This window comes from Anabas testudineus, chromosome 19, assembly GCF_900324465.2.
Source record: "Anabas testudineus chromosome 19, fAnaTes1.2, whole genome shotgun sequence".
Lineage (NCBI taxonomy): Eukaryota > Metazoa > Chordata > Actinopteri > Anabantiformes > Anabantidae > Anabas > Anabas testudineus.
Window position 1 is genome coordinate 11,226,995 of NC_046628.1, and position 13,194 is coordinate 11,240,188.

Genomic DNA, 13,194 nt, shown 5'->3' on the forward strand with positions numbered 1-13,194 from the left:
TGACAGTGTGAGCACAAACTCATGACTTCAACTCCCTGAGCCCTCTTGGTGACCTCTGTGCTCATGTAGGCCACGGTTTGAAGCCCGACATCAGAATACTAAACTCAATCTGAACTGTTTGCAGATGAATCAGAAAATTGAATCTTGCTCGTTTTATAAAAATAAGCCACAAAAAAAAAAAAAAGGGCCGGCTTCTTAGCCATAAAACTGTCACGGTGATATGTCTGTAGCAATGATGATTCTCAGTTCCTGCATGCCCCCTCTCCAGCTCTTCCGCTAGCTGCTATCTCTTCCTTTCAATTATATGTTTCTGTGGTCTTTTAGACAAAGAGTAATAAAGCTATAAATCGTGAGTCCGGCAGAAGGTATGGACATTCTGTCTCTGAACTGCTGTAGAAACTGCCATAAACCACCCGCAAAGTCAATGATAAAGATTTACAGTTATTTAACATCATCAGTGTCCCCTAAATCACACTGATAAGAGAATTAAGTGATGGCTATAGGTTATTTGTCCTATAGCTATTGATTTCTTTAACAGAGAGGGCCAGTGCAATGTTTTTATTGCACATCCTATTTGCTTTCAGCTTAAGAGTGGAAATTGACCTATTTGGATTGTTTTATTGAAGTGCACAATCTGCACTGTGAATTAATTTATCTGATAGCCGAGACTTCTTCTTGTTTAATTCCCATTCACAGTGGAAAGGTTTTTAAATGTAGGGTCCTTGCTAAAAGAAAATATGCAGTATTGAAGTTAGAACGTTTGCCAAGCCTAGGCAGTTGGAGCAATTGTTTTGTCTAGTTAAGGACAATGTGATGTTTATGCCAATTGTATTTTGGTGCTATTATTATGCTCTGCTACATTACAGGCACAAAAACTGAGCATGCTCAAATTATCCAGTCTAAATAGGAATGATTGTTCCTCTTTAGCCTCTAGAAAAAACACATGGCTTGATTTACAGGAAGACATCATCTATCATAGTAATTTGTATTAATACGAAATGCAGCAAATAATCTGCCCGTTAAAGAGGCCATTGTCTCACCAACCCTGCAGTACATGTCCCTCTTAGCGCATAATGTCCCAGTTTGAACAAAGACGTGTTTAGCTTAGCGGAAGTTAGTCACTCGTTTCAGCATGAAAACACTTATGTCAGTGCCTCCAAGTCGGCGAAGCTGCAGCCGTTCACATTTAATGATTCAGTTGCTGTTCAGCTTCAAGTTTACAACCCTGGAGCTACGATAAATGTCAACCGCAACAATATCCCTCTAACTAGACATGCCACTGCCAAATGATCATCTTATTATTGACTGGAAAGCATAAGGCGCTGTAATGTGACTCTAAATGCTATGTTAAAGTGTATCTATCTGTGCAACCATGTGGGCCAGTTATTCAGAGTGATTCATTTGGCTCTGAGCATTGTTGTCTGTTTCTAGTCCGACTCACACAACAGGCGTTAGGGTAGTTCTCTAATTACGTGTCAATATTTCCATTAACCATTGAAATATCCGAGGAACAGCTGTTCATTTTAAAATTAGCTCAATAGATTCTGAAAGCCTTTTCTGATTCAAAGTAAAATGTTCTCAGTCTACAGCAGAGGTTACCAACAGGTTTTTGACACCACTAATCATGCTCTAGATGTGTTTAATTTGCATTTTTAAATAGCAGTTAATCAGGTCTATCAGGGAAATATTATTGCATTTTTTTGTATGAGACAAAGCAGCACTGAAATAGTCTGTTTAGACTCTTTTAGTCTCTTTCTTCCATAGTAGTTTTTGTAGAAGTTAGCTCTTTCCATCGCCTTTAAATATCGACATGCTGTAGTTTTCACACACTCACAGCACAGTCACAGCGCGAGGTTTTCAGGTGTTAAAACTGACTCAAGTTGGTGGGAGGTGTGTTTTCTGCAAAACTGATCATAAATGGTAGTTTATTGGTTGTTGTGACAATAAAACCAGATAAGTGTTAAAACAATTGTGTTTTCATTTTTTCCTATACACAAACATGAATTTAATTTCTTAAATTTTAATGCAAATTTTTTATATCTACTTATATTCCAATACAGTGTTGTGAGGTTGCTCAGACGTTTGACTGATTTATCAATAAATCAACCAAGAGAAGATAATAATGGATAATTTTGGTAACTGGGTAAAAAAATGCCAAGATTTCTTATCTGAAATACGTTTTCTGGCTGTAGTTTTCACTTTAGTAACTTTCAGCTGTAGTAATGTTAGTTACAACCAGCTTCACTATGCTTTTCTTTATAACATCAAATATACATATAAGCTACAGGTTAAAACATCTCTAGATATTATGTATTGAAAAATCTGCTATATTCTGACTTTGTGTTGGGTTGATGAGAATGTATTGACTGTGACCTGTCTAAAACCAAACTACCCAGTAACTTTCACTGTGTTTTCAATGCTACCAAATCTGAATGAGTCTATCGCCAGTGTCACTTAGTTTTAACCCAGAGAGATGAGCACATGTAAAGACCTAAAATGGAGATTTGTCATGTATTTGCACTGTGACACAAACTGTATTTGCGCAACACCAACATTGTATATATTTTTAGTTGGATGGTTAATTATATAATGTCTGTCACAGAAACATCAGCATGGAAGAAAAGACCAATAATAAATTTGAATCGGGCACATTCACATACAAATCATCTTCCTCTGTCAGTCGATAACCTGTAATGTAAGTTATATATTATATCTTCTTTTAGATTTACATTGTTTAAATTACATTTTTTGAAGGGTTATTATGTGTGGGTGCCATCTGCTGTGACTTGACCTTGAACTGATGTATTGACAGCAATTAATAAATTAAGTTTATTCTTAGGTGTCAATTCATCAACTCTTTCACAAGGTTATGACATAAAGACCTAGATTGTTGATATTATTATTTATTATTAACAATAATAAAATTATTGTTTGTGATTAGTATTTGAATATTTGTTGTGTAAAATTAATAGTAATGCCAGGGCTGCACCCTGCTCTGTTATCTGCAGTATTTGATAGTTTAGAGTTGCTGGGTGGGACACGTTTTAGCTGTCATGCTCCTACCATATATCAGTCTCTGAAAAAGCTAAAGGGTTGCTTCTCTATGTATAGCCCAGCTGGGTTTTATTTTAGTGGAGGGTCATTCCATCTTGTGTAGAGACCTCCCAGTTGGTCAGTCTGAGTGTAGTGCATACAGAAGAGGGGTTAAGCAGATGGTAAGATAGTAACAGCACTGTTAGGAATGGTAGTCACTCTTATTAGTACTATCACAAAAATACAATCTAATGCAATCCAGTACAGCAGCCCCTCCATGAATTCTACTTTTGCAAGGTTATAATTATTTGGCCGTATTTTTATAAGCGAGCTTATAGAGGGCAACGGAGTCAGCTGTGTTTTTTTTTTTCCAAATATTTAGGGCTGATGTATGTTTACACAGGGATACAGCCAGTTACCGATACTTTCCCACAGACACCTCAGAGCCTCTAGTAGAGCTGCCAGCTCATCTACAACACAGGTACACTCTGTGTATGTCTGAAATGACCATAGTGAGGAGTGATCATAGTTCTCCCAGGCTTCTGTCTTTCCAAAAGAAGACAAAGAAAGTCTAGTGGCTGTTTATCTCTGACTCTGTCCATGCTACACTGAACAGTGGTCAGTCAGTTTCCTTTCTTAACCAGTTTAGTTTTCATTTTGCTTGAATGCAAGGAGGCACATGTTGTGTATAAGCTGTTCTGCTGAATGACAGTTTGGGGTTGATGCACCCCCAAAGGCAGTTAAGGAGACTGCACACTAGCAAACATGGATGTAATGCATGAATTGATATGCACAATGAATTTTGGCGAAAGGCAATAAATGTAAACATGACTTTATACTTGGTGTACTAAAATTTTGTACACAAAATTTCTTATCATAATGAGCTGTGTTAGTTGCCATATATCTTTTGGACAATGTTAAGAGAAACGTGGAAAAGTTCCACAACAATTTGATGATAGATAAAATAATGTTGCACTCTTTATTAAGTTTGCCGTTTGCCCAGTGATGATGATGCAACCTAAAATCATCAGTGATCCTGAAAAGGGCTGGATGATCTAAGACCAGTTGATTTGCCTACAATTGATTTGGGGTGACCACATCTTAGTATCCATCTGCAAATTGCCCTGACCGTGGCCACTGCTGGTGCTCTCCATCATTAGTAAACTGTGGGAACAAAAGAAAAAGTGCAGAGGAGTCCAAAACCCACATAAATACAGTCAAGCAGAAATTATGCCCAAATGTAAAACTCCAAAACAAATGAGATTGGAAAACTCTCTGGGGCGTTTTCTAAACTTTGCTGCTGCCATTTATCAAGAATATTGCCATGCAAGTCCATACAGGATTTGGACAAACTGCTTCTTTAAGCATTTCTCTGGGAGGCATAAAAGTGTATTTATGGTCACCACGGGCAGGTATAAAGGAAGATTGGCAAACATGAAAACCAAGTTCTCTCCCGGGTGCCATCTAGCCATGCTCGGCTGTGTTAAATCATAGATGGAAAGAACAACAGTCTGGTGGCACAACAGTCCGGTCTGACAAAGCACTGCCTTGAGCCTGCATTTTATATTCTCTCCAAAGCCCGTTATTGGAGTCAATGTTTTGTCTTCATACCTGTTTTCAGCTCTGTAATGAACTTCATCTGTCTCATTCTGCACATCAGTGACAGATTCCAGTTTAACGTAACCTACAGTTTAGCGTATATTACCCAATGCCAGGATTTAAGGCTGCAGAAGGTCCTGTTTCTGCACTTAGCTGATGTGGGATTGATTTCCGTTACAAATAAATGAATCACTGGGATCATTACTGAGCTGGACTCTTTCATTAAATTGAGCTATATCTCCTGCTACAACACAAGGCCTTCTGAGAGCCCTCTACTAAGATTATAGTGTACCTCCACGGGCTTAAACCACTTTGAAAACAGCAACATATAAAGTATAGTTTCATTTATTCCATGAATGCAGAACATTGATCCTTTGTGGATAAAATAGATGACAAGATACTCTTGGAGCTTTTTAATAATTCAAATCTATGTCAAGTAAATTGTAAATATACTTCCAAGTGAATCAGGTTGATAAATGGAAAAGCAGAATCAAGCAGTTTTTTGAATAATATCAAGAGTAGTAAAAAAATCATAAATATAATGATACACCCGTGCACTTGTATACATGCCAGTGTCCTTTATTGCTTTCCAAAAACCTTTTTTAATTGGGAGGCTTATAACGGATCACTGCAAGTCGCTCGCACTAGAATATTCCTCACACACACACAGGCTGTATTGACTTTTCAAATAAAAAGACATTAATGTAGATAACGGCCATTTTGAATCCTCATTAGTCACCAGTAATCTAGAAACATGGGCTATATATTAGGAGTGGTGTTCGCAGCTAGTCATTAAAGGAGAAATAAAAGACAAAATAAATCCAATTTTGGAACGCGTGCAATTAATCATGTTGGCCGTAGCTGGCTGGCTGCTTAACAGTTTTATTGAGTCATTTATGCTGGTTTCCCTGATAATCCATTTTTTTCTGAATAATGCCTCCCTTCATGCTCAAAGTGCTGTGTTCAGGTGATACCGCTATAAACTGTATTTTATTTTTCTTTTTTTAATCCCTCCCCCTGGACAAACATATATTACAACAATTACAGGCAATGGTTGACAGAAGAAAAGCACAATTGCACATTATTCAGGGAAGCTTTTAATGAAAGTGTTAATTAAGTATATTTTCAATTATTCCTTAAGGGGATGACAAACCAAGATAGAATCATGAATAATTTACTGCACAGTGTCTAATTAGAACAGATTTAATGCAATTTTTACAGCAGAGAATTGCTAAACAAGAGGAACAACATTTGCTGAAAGGTTTACTGGTACCCCTGTAATGACACACAGGGCTGCTGATGGCATCATATCCTCAAATGTTACCAGCATCAACAGGATATCAAAATGTTATAATACTTGTTTTTATCAGTCTTTGTCGCCACCATGTACATTTTTTTTTCAGCATTGGGGTTCTCCTCAATTTACACACTAAAAACCTGCCTGCAATTTATATAGAGTGAAATATACCTCCTTGGGTAGCTTTTTCACATTAATGAAAGAAAGAAATGGAACAAATAAAAACAATTATAGCAAGTAATAGTAGTAAATGCGTATGTTTATACATGTATAGTCTTACCTCTTAATGTTGAATCTTTTAAAAAGTGAATACAGCACTTAAAGCTAATTACTTGTTCCAAAATCAATCAGATTCCATTGAAATCTTTTCCATTATCATTTTGTGTGAAATAACAAACATAAACAAGCACAGAACTTAACATTTCCCAGCTGGGGTTAGGAATGATAATCTCGAAGATAAACCCTTTAAGCATCTCTAGTAAAAAACAGTTCACAGCTGCTACTTTTCAAGCCAATCGTGAGTGGTCTGTTTCCGTTCAACATTAGTGTGTAGTTAGTGTGGTTGTATATTTAGTAAAGGTTTGTAGTGTTCTCAGCAGCGTCTCTGCAGATTTTCTCACAGGGTCTTGACTGAAAGCCTGAAGCCTATCAAGGATCCCACACAGCACAAGTCCTAGCACCTGACGACATGGTTCTGTAGGGAGTTTGTGCTGTCAAAATAAATCAGAAGCAGACAGGATACAGTATAATCATGCCAGTGTCCCCTTTCACCCAGTCTCTGCTGAATGCTACAGCAAAATCTATGCTGCATGTGGTGGCACACAGCACAACTGTGCATACATTGGCATACCCATAGTGCTTGATGGTTGAATTGAGAGGAATAATCCATGGGATATAATGTACAAAGAGCTGTTAATGGTGTACAATGATGTACTGTGCTGCCAAGAGCTTCCTTTAGTCTTAAACCTCCTATGCTTTGATAGTAGATGGAAGAAATGGGATGCCTTTGAGGGAAAATAAGCCTAGAATGTCTGTTTTATATCTTAACGTGCAGCTCATACCTTAGAACTGAGGCGTTAAAGACATTCAACAATGTTTGAAAAGAAAGTGTTCCAGTCCATAACCATATGATGCCTATACTTCAAAACCAAAGTAAATTGAGAAGCCTGAACTATCAGAGCAGGGGACGTGCTGTGCTTATATCTGAGCTTCTTTCCCTTCATAAAGATGAATCATAACGCCTAATTCTCACAAATTACCCAAACATTATGTAGCTCTCTCATTTTCCAACACTGTTTAATCTGTGTCTGGAGTATTCGCTGTCACTTCATGTTGCAAACACTCCTTTCACTCTGGCAGTTCATTGTCTTTTGATGGGCCATAAAAGGCTCGGTTTGATGGATGATAACTCCGGGCGTCTTCTCTTTGTTGTGGGTATGTGACGACTGAGTGCATGTGAGATGTGAGGAGAAGACACAGTGTGAATGGGAGATGTCATCGATGTCTTGTGCTGACACCGAGGCCCTAAGCATGGGCTTTGATCTCTGTGAATGATTGCAAAGCAAACACAAATAAAAGATTCCAGTGTGTTACAGTTTCTAGACAGAAAGTTGAACTGTTTTTTTGAACATCTTCTAAGAGGTTTTTCCTTTATTGGCTGTGGATTTCTAAAAGTAGAAGGATCTGCTGATCAGGCTTCTGCAACAATGTAGAGGCTGACAAATTGGAAGAGCTGTTTGCAGGAAGCTAAAGCGTGCTTCAGCTTCTACCTATATGTAAAATGCAATTTATCAGGAAAGAAGATGGATCATGTCATTGCCTTCTGATCCAGTCCAATAAATATTGAGCTCTCTATGGACCCTGGACTCCCTGTTGACCCTACAACATCTGCTCAGGCACTTACTACTTAATATATTAGCTGCGTGAACAGGCAGGTGTTTTCAGCTGGAGCCAAAGAACATGAAAGCCAGATTGTTCAACCAGTTCATGCATTTGAATTAAAATGAGTCACCACCAGGCTTTTCTCATAAAATAAAAACACAAATAATATTATGACATGAAGGACAGGTGGGAATATTTCATAGGTCTACATAATGTTGGCAAAACAAATTAAATATTGAACTAAAAAATGATTGTAGCTCCCATAAGGAATCTATTCTGGGGTAAATAATCCTGAAATAAACATATATAAATCACCCTTATTAAAAACAAAGGCTTTCTTTGCACTATAAATTGCTTTCCAGTGTATTGCAGCCATTTGTTGTGGTAGTGCTGCTCTGTGTGTCCACAAGAGGCTCTTTGTGGTGTTTCTTTGATGTTTACTTACCCAGCTGAGCATAATGTGCTTCATGGCCTTTACATTACAGATTACAAAAGAAACACTTTATAGGTCTAATCATGGTGGTACTTAGGCACATGAGCAAACATTTACAAGCTCTACCTGTTAGGAATTAAATATATTGGAAAGCTAAGTCATTAGGAGAATGCCCCAGTAGGCACCGGGAGAGATAGATATGTGCTGTTATGTGAGGTTTGAGACGGTCTTTTACGTGATTTGGAGCGTGTTTTGGGATCCTTATACAGTTGGTACAGTTTGTGTTTGTGGTAAAAATATCTGTTCTTATCAAACCAAATGGACCATGTGGAACACATTTCTTAAAGTGCTGGTGATACTCAATCAAGAGGAGTATACTACACCCTAAGTTCACCTGGGTAAGAGCACATACTTCACTTGAGAAAGCCAAACTGTCCAGCACAACAGCTTAAATTAAAAAAAAAATAAAAAAAAGGGGGTTATGGGTTAAACAGACCTGCCACTTTAGTTTGAGCAAAATGCTCAATGTAAGTTTATGTCGGTATACAGTATCTTGTAAAACGTCTATTATTTCCCATGATATCCTGATAGAAGTTGTTATTTTTAGATTGTTTTCTCAGTGTTCTCTTTTAAATCCTGGGTTGCACTGGGTAACATGTTCTTTCATTATGTCGAACATGGGCACTGCAGTTTATTTTCAGTCTATCCCACATACACCATGTAAATGCTCACTAAATCCATCAGATCTTTGTCTAATAATAGTGCACAACAAATGCACTGTGTACTCTTGTTTGAGGAGCTAAAAACTACACCACTTTGCTGTGTTACAAAATAAAAGCTGTGGACCATTTTTAGAGAATTATGCGTTTCGTAAGAACAAAGAGGGGTTAACACATCGTTTTTGTATTTTTGTTGGATTTGCAGATAATAACAAAATAAACATCAGTTTAACCCTCAACTCTCACTGATATAACCCATCAAATAGACTTAAAACGTATAAGATAAAAATTGGCATAGAGTTGCCGCAGAGTTTGGTTTTGGGCCAAGTAACAAGTGGTTGTATTTTAGTGCAGACCCAGAAATTTTTAAAAATAATTTCTTGTGAGATAGACCACTTTTAAACATTTTCCACCTCTTTTCTATTCTCTCTTGTGCACTTGAATGGAAAAAATCTGCCACTTCGATGCCATTATTATCTTTCACGGTATCATTATGTTTGATATAGGTCTGGATTCTAATGCAATTAAAAAAAATTTAACTTGTTAAAATATAAAGATAAATATTTTTTACTGCCTTTGGGCAGATATGTGCTCTGAGTGCAGTCAGGTTCAAGATAGTTCAGAAATCATGAGCAGAGCTAAGAATGATAGAGTTTGCACTTGTTCTCACCTGTGTGGGTGTAACACAGACTAAAACCACATTTCTGACAGCTGAAAATGAGTAATGTGCTGCAGATCATAGCCTCAGGATAAAACTGTGTGTGAAGCACCTTTTGGAGGATATCAAGAACCCAGGATAGGTTAAATTGACCCCTGTCATTTCCTTCAACAGTGTATATGCCTTATTTTTTTACGCACTTGCGTTTTTTTTTCTTCTGTACTAGCTCAGGTTTGTGCTATACACAGAAATCCTAAGCCATCTGGTTTTCATTTCCTGGTTGAGGTTTAAGATGGTAGGAGAGTTTTAAAAAAGGAGCCTCGTTTGAACCAGGGACTAATGTAGTCAGGATGGAATCTGTCACTCAGTCAATTGCATGTTGATGACTAAGGCCAGTTTCAGCTGTAAGCAGTCCGTGATTTATGGACATGGAGCGGACTCTTGTAAGCAAAAGCCAACTAAGAGTTCAGAGCAGCAACTGGGCCCTTTTTTGGCTGCGGCTTGCCTGCATTTTCTTTCCTTTCCATGCCAAAATATTTTGCACAGCAATTAGCTCCATCCTCATTTGGGTCTGCAGTCCCACAGGGTTAGCAAAGCCATTTATCATTCTCCGGATTTGAAACTCCACAGCTTAGGCTCAGGTAGTTTTTGTAAACAGTCATTGTGCCGGCTCTTTCCATTTCACTAAATGAGAAGGAGATACAGTAGTTCTGAGGTCCTGCCATCCATCCATCTGTCGCATGCTTTGCTTTTTCTCTACAGGTGTGAAAGCAAAAGGGAAATGTCATTTCACATGGCTCATTTGTCATATGCTAAATACATAGTTAGAGTGAATAGAGTGATGACAACATGGCCCCTCGCTTTTTTCAGAAGGTCAGCTGCTTTGGATTTGGAGTGTAGAGTGCGGGCAGGAATATTCAGCTAATGAGGAGTACTTTAGAGCAGATTCTTTTACGACGTTAATATTAACTCTTTTAGTTTAGCTTTTTAATAGCAGACTTGACATTTAGCACATGATTACATAGATACAGATGTAAGATATGCAATCTCATTAGGCACTCATGTTTTTTGCTGATCTATGCTCTGAGTTATATTAAAACATAAGTGTTGGCTGTGCAGCGAGTATTTGTATAGTGTCCAAATGCCTGTGGGTGTCATTAAAACACATATTTGAACGGACAGCACTATAAACATATGCTGGACACATTTCTGTGATGTAAGCTGAAAGATCTTCAGAGGCAGTCTGGAAAATAATTGAACTACAGCATGTGCATTTTTCTATTTTCACATCAGTCCTTGGAGAGTCGTTACTTTACAAAATGCTTGCCAACTGATTCTGAAGCCATCATTTTCTGAACCGATATATTGCAGTCTCTGCTGCTACTATGTCTTTATCAATCAGAATTAAGGAATTATATTAAGCTCTTTGGTTTTCTACTCCTTAAGTGGACTCACACTGTAATGCAGGCCCAGGGGTTACAGGGAGTATCAGAGGGGACTAATTGTCAAGGTTATGTCTCAGCGGATGATTGATGTGGGGCCAGGCTGTTTTTGTCAGCCTGTCAGGTGGCTGGAATGTTTAATGTTCTCATTATTGGTTGCTCTGTTGTGTATATTTCTCTGTCAGCGCCGCTGAGCCATCTGAACTGCCAGAGCACTTCAAAGGCCTGCAGGTCATCCGTCTTCCTCCTGACGCCCTGAATGTTCAGCCTCAGCTGAGTGCTGGTGATTTGTTATGACTTGAGAGCCAGCTGACAGACAGGTCTCCTATAAAAAAACATGCACCCATTTCCCTTTTGTCGTGCAGCGAAAGCATCGCTGCTCCTGTAATGTGGTGGGGTCTGGGATGGGAGGATGGGGGGGGGGGTGCACAACTGTCACAGGAGGCTGGCACCTGACAGTTGTGTCATCTCACTAATTTGCAGACATGACTTGAAGTATTTTGTCTTCTTTTTTGCCTCAGTGGATTTTGGTTCTGGGATCACCCAGTCTTACAGTTCACCATCTGTTGTGGTGCACCACAGGGAACAAAGCTGAAAAAGGTATCACTATATTAAGGCACATTGTCATTTTCATCATTAGTTCAGTGTTCGGCATACGCCACGTGATGGCACTCAGCAGAGAGCATCATGGGAAGAACGCTGATGGCTGCAAAGTCAGTCAAGCAATGAAAAGTGAGAGGTGAGATTCTAGAGACAAGAGGAGGGAAAACAGAATCTAAATCTCAATTCTTTTCCCAGACTCTACAAGATTGATTGTTTTCTGCTGATCTAATTTTGGATCATACAAAAACAGTCCATTTGTCTTAAAGAAAAATGATGTGCCACATGGTCCAGATGGAAATTTTTTTAAGCTGAAAAAGATTAAAGAGAAACTCTGCTCCTCTGCCCTAATCACAAGCTGTAGATTACTCTGCCGATTTAACCAGATGGCAGGCTCAATTCTGCAGGTCCTCCTGTATATTAATGAACAACAGTCTGTTATATTTGACTAAGGTAAGTGAAATGTCCATCACCTGTAATGGTTTACCAGCTGGCATTATGCATTTTGCACCTCTTTGGGTCCACATGGCATTTTTCATTTGAAACATTATTGAAGGAGCATTTTTGTTTGCCGCTATTTTCCATCATTGTCAGTGTTCTGGTAAATATTTTTTTCAAAAGGATGAAAAGTCTCCAAGTTGTGTCCACTGCTAATTTCCTCTCATAGGTCAAGGCAATAATTCTGGTACTAAAACTGTCGCGCTGGGCGCAGCACATGAGTTCGATAGTAACTTGATTAAGTTAGCCTGTCGACATGACTGCAAACACGGCAATACAGTATGTTAACAAACCTAATAATAGGAAGAGGGAGATAGGAGGGAGGACAACGAGCCACTGACCTTAAGGAACAGCTTGTGAGGCTTCAGTTTATTGTTGGTGTTCAACAAAAGGTTTTCTTTGTCTTCTTCCTTTGCTGACTCCTCTGAACTGTTTCTGACTGAATCAGATCTCTTTCACGTTGGCTTCTTGCTCAGTTTTTTTAAAGAAACTTATTGTCTTTGTCTCAAAATGTCAGTCTGAAAAAACTGCAAAAAAACTTACAGAGGCAATCAGCATATGTTTGCCAGGCGAGGCACCCAGAAACTCCATCCATGAATATGCCAGGCCTAATTTTAAACCAACAGCAGGGGAACTCTGGCTGCATTTCCCAACCAGAGAGCACGAACAGCGTGGAAGCACAATGCCAGTGTGTCATACATTTAAACACTGTTAAATTAAAGGCTGTTTACTGTTCTCAGAGGCCATTCATCTTACTCAATGTTAGTCTGCTTCTTGCAAATTTGTCAGTAAGAGCTTCCACATGCCAAGACAAGGAGGGGAAAAGTTGGGGTTATCAGAGCAGGGTTTCTTAGCGTCTCTTCAGTCGGCCTGTAGTTAATTAGCCACCTCCACACAATAAGGCCATAAGTCATTAATCACCCAGACCCTAGCAGAAGTTGACTCACTATGAGCAAGACATTTGCAGACAAAAAGTTTGCTGCCTATGACAGACTTTAAAATGGCCCCTGTCAGTGGTGTGTAAATTATAGGGC